The 16,037-nt window shown below is 42.3% G+C and overlaps 1 pseudogene; it reads right to left on the bottom strand.

The window, feature by feature from the left end:
* Positions 1-16,037, bottom strand: part of LOC115130787 (ATPase family gene 2 protein homolog A-like) — a 169,311-nt pseudogene that overhangs the window by 120,627 nt on the left and 32,647 nt on the right.

The raw sequence follows: 16,037 nt of genomic DNA on the forward strand, positions 1-16,037 counted from the left end.
CCCACCCCTCAGCTACTCTCAGCCCATCCCACCTATCACCCATAGACCTCAGCTCTTTAATCCCACCCCTCACCTACTCTCAGCCCATCCCACCTATCACCCATAGACCTCAGGTCTTTAATCCTACCCCGCAGCTACTCTCATCCCATCCCACCTATCACCCATAGACCTCAGCTCTTTAATCCCACCCCTCAGCTACTCTCAGCCCATCCCACCTATCACCCATAGACCTCAACTCTTTAATCCCACCTCTCAGCTACTCTCAGCCCATCCCACCTATCACCCATAGACCTCAGCTCTTTAATCCCACCCCTCAGCTACTCTCAGCCCATCCCACCTATCACACATAGACCTCAGCTCTTTAATCCCACCCCTCAGCTACTCTCAGCCCATCCCACCTATCACCCATAGACCTCAGCTCTTTAATCCCACCCCTCAGCTAGTCTCAGCCCATCCCACCTATCACCCATAGACCTCAGCTCTTTAATCCCACCCCTCAGCTACTCTCAGCCCATCCCACCTATCACCCATAGACCTCAGCTCTTTAATCCCACCCCTCAGCTACTCTCAGCCCATCCCACCTATCACCCATAGACCTCAGCTCTTTAATCCCACCCCTCAGCTACTCTCAGCCCATCCCACCTATCACCCATAGACCTCAGCTCTTTAATCCCACCCCTCAGCTACTCTCAGCCCATCCCACCTATCACCCATAGACCTCAGCTCTTTAATCCCACCCCTCAGCCAATCTCAGCCCATCCCACCTATCACCCATAGACCTCAGCTCTTTAATCCCACCCCTCAGCTACTCTCAGCCCATCCCACCTATCACCCATAGACCTCAGCTCTTTAACCCCACCCCTCAGCTACTCTCAGCCCATCCCACCTATCACCCATAGACCTCAGCTCTTTAATCCCACCCCTCAGCTACTCTCAGCCCATCCCACCTATCACCCATAGACCTCAGCTCTTTAATCCCACCCCTCAGCCACTCTCAGCCCATCCCACCTATCACCATAGACCTCAGCTCTTTAATCCCACCCTTCAGCCACTCTCAGCCCATCCCACCTATCACCATAGACCTCAGCTCTTTAATCCCACCCCTCAGATACTCTCAGCCCATCCCACCTATCACCATAGACCTCAGCTCTTTAATCTCACCCCTCAGCCCATCCCACCCCTCAGATACTTTCAGCCCATCCCACCTATCACCATAGACCTCAGCTCTTTAATCCCACCCCTCAGCCCAACCCACCCCTCAGCCACTCTCAGCCCAACCCACCCATCAGCTACTCTCATCCCATCCCATCTATCAACATAGACCTCAACTCTTTAATCCCACGCCTCAGCCCATCCCAACCCTCAGCCACTCTCAGCCATCAGCTACTCTCATCCCATCCCATCTATCACCATAGACCTCAGCTCTTTAATCCCACGCCTCAGCCCATCCCAACCCTCAGCCACTCTCAGCCTATCCCACCTATCACCATAGACCTCAGCTCTTTAATCCCACCCCTCAGCCACTCTCAGCCCATCCCACCTATCACCATTGACCACCCTCATTTGGTTTCCATGTGCCATATATTTTTCAATTGTGCTGTGATGTTTTACATAATTTTTTAACCTTTCGAATCGTATAGTATCCACAGTTTGTTTGTGAGCTAAAGATGAAAACCTTTCCCACGAGTATGATTATATTATTTATTGACAGACTTTCCAAATCGCCCAACACTGCTATTTGCAAGGTTAATTTTAAGTGCATGTTTTGATTTTTTAACCATTCCTGAACCTGTGACCAGAAACTACATGGGGCAATACCAGAATAAATTATCTTTGCAGCAAAATCTACAGAGCTGAGATTGTTGTATGACCCCTATATATAGCATTCTGTTGATGGTAAGAATTTTATATAATAATTTAAATTGAAAAACTCTGTGTTGAATCAAGTGTAGTTTTTTGTACCAGTAAACCATTGGCCATGGAATTGGTACATCGAAAATCTCTTCCCATTTATTTTGCAACCTGTATGGCACAGCTGTCAACATTTTTGTTATATTTTTCTATTTATGCCAGTTCCTTTAGCCAATTTGTATCTTTAAAATATGTCAGGAAAACAAGTTCCCGACCTTCTCCCTTTTCCACTTGCCTCCTCCATTTTTGTGGTAGTTGCAATCAGTTGGTTGTAAATTTGGATTGCGCAGATATTCCCATTTATTTTCGATAACTGCATATGTGACATAACTCCTCCTCCTCTAAAATACAATATTTAAATATTTTTTCCATTAATTTTTTTAATTAAATCAGTATATTTGAATTTAACCATGACATTTGTTATAATATTTGTTCCATCTTTTCTGGAGGATAAAACTGAAATTGTAACCAGCTTTGTATTGCTAGTTTAAGAAAGGGCGATACTTTAAAAAACATTTCATTTTCAATTAGTCAGAAATGACAAGTTGTAATCTGTATCAAGGCAAAAATGCAATTTTTGAACAAAGGATGAGCCTTTCTTAACAATCTACAGGAAAACCTTTTGGGTTTAAGTATAACTTATGAGTGAAGCTTTTAGTGAGAGGTTTAAAGCTTTAATATTGAATTAATTATATAAATAGGCAGGTTTAATTTTGTCTGGCTTAGCATTCCAAATCAAATGAAATATTGTTTTCTCATCCGATTTAAAGAGTTAATCATTTAAGAGTTAATCAATGGGATTTTTCCATAAATAGACAAGTACTTACCTCTCCATTGTTGCAGACTCAACTATTTTTGCAAACTTTCTATTGAAATTAATTGTGGTAAGTACATGTATATATTTTTTAGAGATGTGAATACCAAGTATGTCTACTTCACCATCCGCCCATTTTATTGATAAACTACAAGGTAGTGTAAACACTATTTTTTAACGATCCAATATGTAATATGGTACACTCAAGATCTTCAATGAGACTGTGCAGGGAACCAGATTGCGGACTGAAGAAAAAACTGGAGTCATCGGCATACATTGACACTTGATTTTATGCCTAGGTTTTCTAACCCCTTAATGTTCTTGATGGATCTCATTTTAATTGCTAGCATTTCAAATGGCCATAATAAATAGATACAGTTGAAGTCAGAAGTTTACATACACTAGGTTGGAGTCATTTAAAGTCGTTTTCAACCACTCCATACATTTCTTGGTAACAAACTATAGTTTTGGGAAGTCGATGCATGACACAAGTAATTTCTCCAGCAATTGTTTACAGACAGATTATTTGACTTGTAATTCACTGTATCACAATTCCAGTGGGTCAGAAGTTTACATACAATAAGTTGACTGTGCCTTTAAACAGTTTGGAAAATTCCAGAAAATTATGTCATGGCTTTAGAAGTTTCTGATGGGCCAATTGACATCATTTTAGTCAATTGGAGGTGTACCTGTGGATGTATTTCAATGCCTACCTTCAAACGCAATGACTCTTTGCTTGACATCATGGGAAAATCAAAAGAAATCAGTCAAGACCTCAGAAAGAAATTGTAGACCTCCACAAGTCTGGTTCATCCTTGGGAGCAATTTCCAAACACCTGAAGGTACCACATTCATCTGTACAAACAGTAGTACGCAAGTATAAACATAATGGGACCATGCAGCCGTCATACTGCTCAGGAAGGAGATGCGTTCTGTCTCCTAGAGATGAATGTACTTTGGTGCGAAAAGTGCAAATCAATCCCAGAACAGCAGCAAAAGGACCTTGTGAAGATGCTGGAGGAAACAGGTACAAAATATCTATATCCACAGTAAAACGAGTCCTATATCGACATAACCTGAAAGGTCGCTCAGCAAGGAAGAAGCCACGGCTCCAAAACTGCCATAAAAAAGCCAGACTACGGTTTGCAACTCCACATGGGGACAAAGATCGTACTTTTTGTCCTCTGGTCTGATGATACAAAATAGAACTGTTAGCCCATAACGACCATCGTTATGTTTGGAGGAAAAAGGGGGATCCTTGCAAGCCGAAGAACACCATCCCAACCGTGAAGCACGGGGGTGGCAGCATCATGTTGTGGGGGTGCTTTGCTGCAGGAGGGACTGGTGCACTTCACAAAATAGATGGCATCACCAAGAAGACAAATTATGTGGATATATTGAAGCAACATCTCAAGACATCAGTCAGGAAGTTAAAGCTTTGTCACAAATGGGTCTTCCAAATGGAAAATGACCCCAACCACACTTCCAAAGTTGTGGCAAAATGGCTTAAGGACAACAAAGTCAAGGTATTCGAGTGGCCATCACAAAGCCCTGACCTCAATCCCATAGAAAATATGTGGGAAGAACTGAAAAAGCGTGTGCGAGCAAGGAGGCCTACAAACCTGACTCAGTTACACCAGCTCTGTCAGAAGGAATGGGCCAAAATTCACCCAACTTATTGTGGGAAGCTTGTGGAAGGCTACCTGAAATGTTTGACCCACGTTAAACAATTTAAAGGCAATGCTACCAAATACTAATTGGGTGTATGTAAACTTCTGACCCACTGGGAATGTGATGAAAGAAATAGCTGAAATAAATCACCCTCTACTAATTATTCTGACATTTCACATTCCTAAAATAAAGTGGTGATGCTAACGGACCTAAGACAGGGAATTTATACTTAGATTAAATGTCAGGAATTGTGAAAAACTGAGTTTAAATGTATTTGGCTAAGGTGTATGTAAACTTCTGACTTCATCTGTATGGAGACAAATAACTCCTCTTAAAAGCTCTATACTTTCTGAGAAGTAACCATCATTTACTATTTTACCTCTAGGGTTGCTTTAACCATTGTATAAGAGATTCACCAAAATTACAGTAATCCAGGCATTTAAATATAAATTGTAGCTGTACTTTATCAAATGCCTTTTCAAAATCTGCTATGAAGACCAGGCCTGGTATCTTTGATGTTTCATAATGTTCAATTGTTTCAAGTAATTGTTGTATATTATCTCCAATATATCGTCCATGTAAAAAACCTGTCTGATCAGAATGACCAATATCTGGTAAAACCTTTTTTATTCTATGTGCGATGTTAGAGGCCTCCATTTTTTATTTACATGGACTGGATCTTTATACTTACCACTTGGGTCCTGTTTTAGTAGTAATGAAATCAGACCTTCTTGTTGAGTACCTTAAAGTCTACCATTCGTATAAGAGTAATTAAAACATGCTAATAATGGATCTTTGAGCACATAAAAAAAGGTCTGATAGACCTCTACTGTCAAGGCATGGTGTTTTTCCAGACTGAAAAGATTTTATAGCCTCAAAAATTTCCTCTTTCGTAAGTTGGCTTCACACAGGCCTTTCTGTAAATTTGTTAATTTTACATTATTATTAGGAAAGGAATCCTTAGTTAACATGTGGAAATTGAGGAGCCTGAAAAGAAAACATATGCTTAAAAAGGTCTACAGCAATCGTGAGGGCGAACAGAGAAACACACGTTGTTCAGTCCATCCTGAGGGAAAGAGAGAGAAATTTCCCAGCTCCCATTGGTGAAACTTTTTTTTTGCGTCACCGGGACGTTTGGGCACGCTGAACGTCTCGTGAGCGCGCGATTCTCACAGTTACACGCCTCATCGAAAGCAGGCTTCACGCTGAAGTCGTAGAAACTGTTTCCATGGTTATAACTGCTTGGGAAGTGTGTATACGATGACGTTGAAGTGGTGGCAACTTTTTTCATTACAAGAGAGACTTTGGGAGAATGCATGCCCTGAGACTTCTGCTTTACATAGAGACAAAATTTAAACGGTTTTATAAGCTTTAGAGTGTTTCCTATTCGATAATAATTTTTATATGCATATATTAGCAACTTTTGACAAAAATTTATCATGGTTTATATGGGTGCCGAATTCCTCCAGAAGGGGCAGTATTCAGGGCTAGCCCTAACAGGTTAAAATAATTTAGCTTCCTCTTTCAAAATTGTATTTAGTCAATCATGGATAACTCCATCATTTGTAACAAATTGCTGTAAATTCTTTTTGGTAGAATTTCCATGTTGAAGATGCAAGAAACATTGTGCATTTTTCACAATTTTCCCTCCAATTCTCTTTATTTTTGTAATACATTACACTTGATGGTTCTTGAATAAGTACCTCCATTTATTCAAAATTCAAATCAAATCAAATCAAATGTATTTATATAGCCCTTCGTACATCAGCTGATATCTCAAAGTGCTGTACAGAAACCCAGCCTAAAACCCCAAACAGCAAGCAATGCAGGTGTAGAAGTTTTTCCTCTAACCTATTTGTTCCTCTATAGTACAGTTTCCGTTACCATCTACCTGCTCTGGTACTTCCTCTATTTCCTTTATTAGCCTAATCTCTTCTGACCTAAACTGCTTTTGTTTTAATGATGAGTATTGTATTGAATGGCCTCTAAAAGTACATTTGAAAGTGTCCCATACAATAATGTTGTGCAAAAAAAAAGTAAATTATGAATTATTTTTGTCTTAGTTAAGACCTTTCTTAGACGTCTTAGATATGTTATTTATGAATGTGTAATTACAATGCATTACTATGGGCTATAATAGTAGAGGCCAAACTCTATATTTTACCAAAACCTTTTCTAAAGGGGTCCTAAAATTGTAAATCAAATAACTAAATGATCCATGGTATGGCCATCTTAAAACAATTCCATATGTTAGTTTAGTACCATGTTACATTGGCAGCCTGGCAGTTTCCCAAAGTTTGGTGTTGACTATTAACTTTTCTTAGCTAGATAGCTGTGCTTTGTGGAAGAATGTGGGAGATATTGTCAACATTGAGTTGTGCGGGTGCATTGTGATCTGTCCATACAGTTAATGTTACAGCCTTGTAGCTAGCTAGCTAACATGACTACCTTACGTTAGTTGGCTAACTAATTGGCAATAGCAGCCAAGGACGTTTGCAATTTTATTTGTGCTTGTTTGTTTGTGCTCTGATTACACGCAAGTGTCAAGGCCAAGTATACACAGATGACTTCAGCCATGAGAAAAACCATCCTTAGCTAGCTTCGTTTGTTTGTAGCTTGCCTCTCATCCGACTTGTGTTAGCATCCGACTGGTGCTTTGGTCCGCTACCTGTTAGAACGCTGAGATTTGGCTGAAAAGATGTTAGCATTGTCAGAAATTCTACAAAAAAGTAGCACATGGTTCATTCTTAACGGACAGAAATGATAAATTATAAATGTAATCAAAACTGTTGCCCCTACAAACATATTCAGTCCGAAATGTGCAAAGTTGAATAATGACTTCATGGACCTGTAGCCTCGTTCTTATCTGATGCCTAGATATTGAGCTAGGTCGGGGCAATAATTATTTTTCTTTTCCTAATGCTAATCCAATAAGTGGTTCTCGGTAACGGCCAGACGACTCATAACGAGAGGCGGGGAGTGTGTTGTGTACCTTCAATCAAGTTGATTTGCTAATTTTCATCGACATTGGTGTCATATTGGCTTAGATATGATTTATTTTTAATTTTTTTTAATTTTACCTTTATTTTACTAGGCAAGTCAGTTAAGAACAAATTCTTATTTTCAATGACGGCCTAGGAACAGTGGGTTAACTGCCTGTTCAGGGGCAGAACGACAGATTTGTACCTTGTCAGCTCGGGGATTCGAACTTGCAACCTTTCGGTTACTAGTCCAACGCTCTAACCACTAGGCTACCCTGCCGCCCCGAATGATGGTAGGGAGATTTAAATTTAACATTGAGCTTTAATAAATGCATAAACTCTACTATACTTGTGGGGGCGATAATACAAAGCCACTGTTTGAAAAGCAACAAAAATATGACATTTCAAGAATAAACTGTCATCTTAAGTGTTTATTTAAAACCAGTATATTTGTGTGCATGGTGTGATCAGAGTTTTTGATATCCTGATCAATTGGGGGGGGGCACTCGTGTTATTTGACACTAATACAGCCCTTGAAGTTTGATACCAGTCTGGGGATCCTAACCCCCTGCCCCCACCCTCGAACACACACACACCCACCCCTCCCAGAGCTCATCCATCCCCTGCTGGTATCCCATTACCTGGGCACACAAACACACACAAAGTCTTGGGAGTTAAATCCACCATTTGTTTTCGTTTGCCACTGTGGTTTTTCTAATCCACAAAGCCAAATCATCTTGGTTTCTAGGAGTACAACTGTACAAAACTACTTCAGACACATACTGCATGAATGCACGAATACTTAGAGCTTAGTGTCTTTTTACGTAACTGATTTCGACGGGCGAAACGAGGCGAAGAAGTGAGAACTGGGGTAAACTGCTGTATCATTTACCAGTAAACAGAGATACTAATACCTTGAGATAACACTGCCAGCCAAGCTTTCAGAGAGACATCCTGTGCTGTGCACCACCACCCTGTTGAGAAGTGTAGAGTCAGGAAAACAGTGAATGAACTCTAATCCTTCAAAAACAGCCCAAAGAGACAGAGAGAGATATAGAACAAGACAGATAATGAAAAAGAGAAACAGAGAGAAAAGCTGGGATATGATAACCAGCACAACAAATATGACCTGTTTTGACTGGTGGGCTTATTACCACACTCTTTTAGCGAAGATTAAGTTCCTGCCAGGTCAAGGTTAGGCCCAAGTAGCCTTCTGTTGGATGAGTGGGAACACAGGAGGTGTGTGTCATTCAAACTGTGAGAGTCACCCATGACCAGTGTCTGCTAGGTGGATAGTTGATAGTTCCCCATGCTGGGGTGAAGAGCCAAAGGAGATTTATAAAACATGACAATGTTTACGTCTGGCTAAAGGTCAATGGAGAGTTGAAGACACCTTTTAAAACAGACTAAATGCACTGCTGTCACCAAAAACAATGGCACTTAAAAGCAAAGTCTATAATGGATGCCTGGGAATGCCATCTAGATGAATGGTGATTGGCTAAGGTCAGGTCTACTAGGCAAAACAACATTGACATCATCAGGCAACGCTGTGATACAATACATTTCACAAATACACCAAAGACTACACCGAACTTTACAAAAGGTCAAGGCAAATTCTTTGTAACCTGAAGCTATAAGGCTACAGTAGACTGGTATTCATATATTTACAAACTGGCCCACAAATTATAGTCTAGGACAAATACACTTTGATTACAATTAGAAATGTCCAACGTTAACCATTGGCTTGAAAGATACTGACAGATGTTCAGTGACCTATGTTTGTTTGCATATACAGCTAAAGTCCAGTTTATGTACAGCGTATGCAAACACAAGGCATGACTAACGTTGTGATCCGGTGGTGGAGTTTTAAACTTAGTTAAACCTTTGCTTTTACTTGGATGTTTTTTCCTTCCCCCTTAAAGGTACTAGGAGGTATGCAATAAGTTAGATTCCGCAACTTTGCAATCATGTTTGGAAATGAAGAAATTACTGGGGGAGGTATTTTGGTAAATTTTGGAGGTTTAAAACGGCTCTTTGGGAAGGTGAAATTATTAGGCTGATGATTAAAACGCTGAAAAGGACCATTGATTTGGTCAAGATACGCAATGGAGGCATACCAATTACCAATGGTGACATGTAGACTGTGTAAAATTACATAATTTTCAGAGATAACTAAATGGCAGTAGGTGCTAGGGTTCCAACTCTAGAATAACTTTGACATCTCCTGTATGTGTGCCTTTATTTGTGCACACTTAGCCTACACTCTTGCCATCATAGAATGCTACATGTCATTGTGTAGAACAACCTAATAGCCAATGGAGCCAGCAAAACATTAACATGTTTAGAATAAAGTATGTAAAGCAAAAGTCTACAAGAGTAATACCCACACAATTGTTTACGGCAGAACAGTATCCGATGTGGCGCCATCTCCTGTTCAGAAGAGAAACTACACAAGCCAAATTTAGAGTATTGGGAGGGGATTCTTTTTTTTTCTTCTTTAAAAAAAAAAAGTGCATGCCACACCACACATCTGTTTTCCACAGATCTGATAAGAGCCCATTTTGTAACTTCTGGTTCCAAAAAAACTCCATCTGGCAGTAATCACATATACTGTAACTTTCTCCTGACAGAACGGAGGGAGCTCAACACATATTAGGGTAAACAAACAGGCTATTCAGTAGAATAACAAACCAACATTATCCTTCCTCAATGCTCCAGAGTGCCGCAGCGGTCTAAGGCACCGCATCTCAGTGCAAGAGGCATCCCTACAGTCCCTGGTTCGAATCCAGGCTGTATCACATCCGGCCGTGATTGGGAGTCCCATAGGGCGGCGCACAATTTAGCCGGGGTAGGCCGTCATTGTAAATAAGAATTTGTTCTTAACTGACTTGCCTAGTTAAATAAATAAAATTTAAAAAATGAACAAGTGACCTATGGATATGCTATGTAAACATTTTGCATACAACTTCAATTAGGGTGGGTGCCCGAAATCTTAATGAAGTGACTTTCTTCACAATGTTGAGGTGAAACATGAGGTGTGTTTGTGTGTGTGTGTCTGTGTGTGAGACAAGGCTAGGGGGGTCTTCCCCAAATCAGGCTGGGTAAATATCCTGGTGCCACTAATCAATCATCACAGGAGACTCAAAATGGGTCAAAGGTGGAACAGGATGATTGGTGCAATACAAAGGCCTGTTGAACTGTGGACATTTTGGGAGCAAAAAGCACCAGACAAAGGGGAATGAATGAAGTAACTTGTCTGATTAAATTCCGGTACGAAAGTAACAGTAGTTTAATACAAACAGGTTGTGTAAATAGTCTAAGCTGTATGCATTATTTGAGGGAGAAACTTCATGCATGTTATTGGTGAAAATAAAAATCAAGCGTTGATGTCAATAATTCCATGCTATCACAAGAGATTTGCAGTAATTTAATTAATATCCTAACAAATGCCACATAGACCAAATGGAGCGCTTCCTCTGCACAGCAGAGCCCGTTCTAAAAGCTGGCTAAAGGAGGTAGATAAGTAGGAAGTAGACACTTGACACAGCTAGTGGCTGAGAGATCAACAGCAGACCCACCCAAACTATGCCATAAGTACACGCAGACTCCCCGTCTCTCCATGTCATTCCCTCCCTCCCTTTCTCCTTCCCTCTACCACTATGTCCATCAAACCAACAAGTACCCAGAAGTCCCTGTGCTACATCAGTCTGCCGACAATGTGCCTCATTGACACCCAAACATCCCATTAATCTTCATTTGTCTCATCATTATCATGCCATTCTCATGGAAAGGGCCGCCTTCTCCTGTGTGTTGACAGTTTGTGGGTAGTGGTGGAGGGTTGCAACAGTGGATGGTTCAGGAGTGGAAGCGGGGTGCCAGCCCAAGGGAGGGGGGTCCCTAAAAATTGCAACTACATTTGGCAGCTTCTATTTCCCATCACGGCTAATGTGATTCACATTCAAATAGCGCCACCCCACTGATTTCTCAGCTGCCTAGGACCTCTGCTTCCTGACAGCAGCAGCAGGGTTAGCTTGGTGGGGCTGCTGGAGATGCCTGGGGTTTCTCATGCCCCCCCACCAACCCCAGGGGCTCGACCCCCCACTGCTAACAGAGCTTGGAGTGGCAGGCCAGGCAGTAGCAGGGGAGGAGGAAGGAAGGAAATGGTCTTCAGTTGCTAGGAAGGCCAGGGAAGTGTCAATTCTCCAACAGTGGCCCTGGAGGGGACCTCCAGCTGTTCAACTGTCCATAAGGGAGCAGTGTGAGGGTCTTTCCCACCATGGGAGCTCTGTAGCCATCTGTCAGATATTGGAGGAGTCAAAATGTCTACTATAACAGCAGTTTTACGTTTTCCCCCTCCTAATCACTCCACGTTACGATAAGAGCAGACATAATATTATGTTTCAGAAAGCAGAGTATGTTCACATAGAGTTAGTACATAGATGGGGAGAGAGAAAGACAGAAAAGAGGGAGATGAGGGAAGGACACAGAGAATTAAGAGGGAAGGATACAAAGAGAGAATGAAAAGAGGGAAGGATACAGACAGAATGAAATGAGGGAAGAATACAGAGAGAACATTTAAAGGAAGGATACAGAGAATGAAAACCCTTAAATTAAAGTGCCAGGCCATTTCTTCCTGGGTGTGTTTTGCCAAGGTCCAGGCCCAGGCTCTGTCTTTGATCAGCACTCAGGAAGTTTCTTTTGGAGATAGAGGGAGGATAAGGAAGAGAAGGATGGGAAGCAGAAAGATAGAGAGAGAAAGGGAGAGCAGGGACTCTCTGCGCGTTCTATCTTATCTCTCATGTCAGTCCGGTTGGATGTGGCCAGGACGGCGACGTCCCCCAGCTTTCTGTCAGGAGCTGGGCCAGGACCCGGTCCCCAACACCAGCAGACCCCAACAAACTGAGAGAGCCAAGAGAAGAGGGCAAGAGGAAGGGGAGAGAGTACAGAATGGGGGGGGGGTGATAGGGGAGGAGTTTTAACCAAAAATGTATCTGTTCAAGTTGTCAGATCCCAGCACCCTGCACTCAGAAATAGTAAGGGGTTTATTTTCCATAGCACAGCGCAGTGTCTCTCCCTCCCTCTCGTGCTCCCCATCGCTGTCAGACACACACATTTGGTTTATACTTGTGAGGACCAAACAATTGATTCCCATTCAAAATCCTGTTTCTTAACCCTAACCTAAGCCTAATCTAACCCTAAACCCAAACCCCTAACCCTAAACCCTTTTCCTTGTGGGGACCAGTGAAATGTCCCCACTTGCCAGAATTGTCCTTGTTTTATTATTCTTGTAAGGACTTCTGGACATCCACAAGGACAGTAAAACCAAAAACACACACACACACTCTTACTGTCTCTGTTCACAGAGCCAGCGTAAGTGCCACACGTCATTACCACAGAGAAGGCCACAGAGGAACACAAAAGAGGCCTGTCAGTGAGTTATGGTCCTGGGAGGAATAAGGGAAATGCCTCATGACAAAGGGAGAAATCTGCCATGGCTGCTTCTGCCTCTCATCCAAGGCTTGGTTTCTTTCTCTTGCCCTCTCGATCTTTCATTCTCTGGCTCTCGTGCTTTCTCTCTGGACCCGTCATCCCCATAATCTGTCTGTCTCTCTGTCTCAGACTCTCTACTGTCTCGCTCTCTGTCTTTCTCTCTGGACCCGTCATCCCCTTAATCTGTCTGTCTCTCCGTCTCAGACTCTCTACTGTCTCGCTCTCTGTCTTTCTCTCTGGACCCGTCATCCCCTTAATCTGTCTGTCTCTCCGTCTCAGACTCTCTACTGTCTCGCTCTCTGTCTTTCTCTCTCACTATCAGATAACTCATTCCAACAGATTTGGGCAGTTATGGCAGGTAGGCTTGAAAATTTACTGGTGCTTCACGTCAAGAAAAGAAAACACAAAATATCACTCTTCCATCTCTAGCCCAGGCCGTGTCAACAGTTAAATTCCAGCTCATGAGCAATGAAGCCACTTCATTGATTAAATGCGGGAAGTTAAGACCAATAAATAACCTTTATAGATCACTGCTAAGTGCATTTTTTAAATGGCCAGTGGCCTGGAGATATGAGCTCTGCTGCAGTGAACTGACTGACTCCCGTGCATCAAGTCCTTATGAAAGGCAACTGCAGAGTCGTGGCCAAATAACTTCTTCAAATCCAGTCAATTCAGTGATATCCATGGAATTCAGATGAGAAAATCGCCACTGGAAGTGGGGCATTTTGTCAGGTCGAACACTATATCCAGTCCATTCCTGAGTTGACTTAAGTTGACCCCCAACTCTGATATGTAGCCTCTCATGCTGTCTTGTCTGTCTGCAGCAGACATACAGTAAGCAATATGTTTGGAACATCAACTCAGAATAAAATCGCGGTCTCAAATCGCAATACATATAGAATCGTGAGAAACACAATACATATCGGCACCTAAGTATCGTGATAATCTCGCATCGTGAGGTCCCTGGCAATTCCCAGTCCTAGTAAACAGATACAAAATGTTACCCTACATGCACTAATGGCAAAATGGTTTTGTTAAGAATGGACATTGTGACCCATCCCAGGCTCTGGCCAATTAGCTTGAGGGAACGCCACGTTTGTACCATATCTGGAGGGGACTTTTGTCTGTTCCTTCACCATTGACTTTCATGGGGGTTTACCGGGAAGTACGCCTCATATTTGGTTTCCCCCATCTGCTGTGGCGTACACAATGAAGCGCTTGTTTGTCGCGGCCTGTGTCCTCTCTTTGGCCGTTGTGTCTTCTTCCTGAAGCCACAGATGTTCCCAGTGTCATCCCATTGAAGCGCCTCCGGACAGACTGGCTCGTCTGTGTGACAGTGTATGTGTGCGTGCGTTGATAGCAAAGCACTAGTGGACTGACTCCATGGGAACTCCACAGCCGGCTTTACACTGTACAATAATTACACTGATAATGTAACCATTGAGGTAATGTAGACGTTCAGTCATTCAACAAGTAACTGGGGATAATACATGCCATTCAGCGTATTGAACTAGGCTGATGATTAAAAATGGTGCCTATCTTTCCCATTCATTGAGGCTTGATACGTGCTTCCAGTTTTCAGAATAAGATGTGTGCTTGCAAGCAGTTGCCGTGTCGTGGTCATCAAGTCTGCAGTATTATGTTTATCAGGTAGAAAAAGTTTTGAACTTCATTTCTGAGACAAAATATCTACCTTCCTCGATCTCCAGTAAGAGCGACAACCTCATCAAAGAACACAATGGAGGGGGTGACAGCTCTGACCTGGTATCGACATATGCGAGGTATTAATATACAGTAATTGCATATACATTAGAGTGTAGCATATTAAAGCAATTTCCTCTCAGCAGAAGTAGTACTTATGTTCCTAGTGTAATGGGTATATGATAGACAATGAAAGTTGGCCTGGTACTCACCTCTCTGACAGCCCTCTCAGACTCCACTACATATTTACTCAGGGACTCTGGACCCTGAAAGACCGAGAGGGAAGTTGGTTCTCCTGTCCAGTGATTCATTATAGGACCAGGAGATTTCCGTACGAGGACCCTAGTTATACAGTAGGCTATAACTATTCATTCACATCAATATAACACTAGTAATACACGCTCAATAACATTTAACCTAGCTAACCACAAGCTAACTAGACCACTATTTAATATCGGACAGGAACACACCTCAATGAACAAACCACTGAGAACTTTTTGACAACCCGCCAAGAAATCTCTCAGAGATGAAAGGGATAGTTATTTAAGAGGAAGAGGGGAAGAGAGGGAAAAATGATCATTAAGAAGGAAGGCAGAGAGGACAAAGGAGGTAGGGTAAGTAAGGTTGATGGGGCCACTCTGCACTCTCCCTCCCTCCGAGGCGGATAAACATCCACTCAGCCCGTCAGGACGCACTTCCTCCCCTGCAATCCCCCCTCTTCAACACCTCTGGGCTGGCAGGGAGACGACACCTTTTGTCTCCTCAGAACACGACAACGTTGTGGAGACTGACTCATTCATCTGTTGATTTCTCTAGCCAGCTACTCACTGGGAGGGTTATATTCTATGTAGGTACATTTCTATTTGGCTAGAGTAGCAGTCATATTGGCGTGTGAAAATATTTTGATAGAGTGTTAGAGTTTTACTGTACACGACGCAAGTAGTATGCATCTAAAAGTATAGTGAAGCAAGGGTAATGTGTCGGAGGCAAAGCTAACATACTGGGGAAAAAATAATATGATTTTGTTATTGAAAAAATATTAGCCAACTTCTTACTACTTTATTTTGCTTAATACGAACAATTTGGGTTGGACCTTATTCACAAATAGCATCTATGAGAAAAACCTTTAAGATAATTTTACACTGTAAGCACTCTTTAAAAGGTAAGTCTTTCTTCGTTATATTACAGCCTATCCACTATCTTTTACCACTGCCCCAATCTAATCAGGCTGGCTGACAGTTTCTGCCCCATCTTACCCGGCAACCACTTCCAAAAGAATCGGCAATTAACAATCAGTGAAGTGATCAATCAATCTCCATCAAGGGGCCTGGACAGAGCAGGGCGAGGGGTGTAGGGGATAGTTGTGAATTGGGGTGGAGGGAGAGAAGGGAGAAGACGGGATGGGGTGATGAATGAAAAGGACACACATGGGGTCGGAGGGGTCAAGTGAGAAGGCCTGTGGGTCTGCC

The sequence above is a fragment of the Oncorhynchus nerka genome, linkage group LG6, assembly GCF_034236695.1.
Source record: "Oncorhynchus nerka isolate Pitt River linkage group LG6, Oner_Uvic_2.0, whole genome shotgun sequence".
NCBI classification, from domain to species: domain Eukaryota; kingdom Metazoa; phylum Chordata; class Actinopteri; order Salmoniformes; family Salmonidae; genus Oncorhynchus; species Oncorhynchus nerka.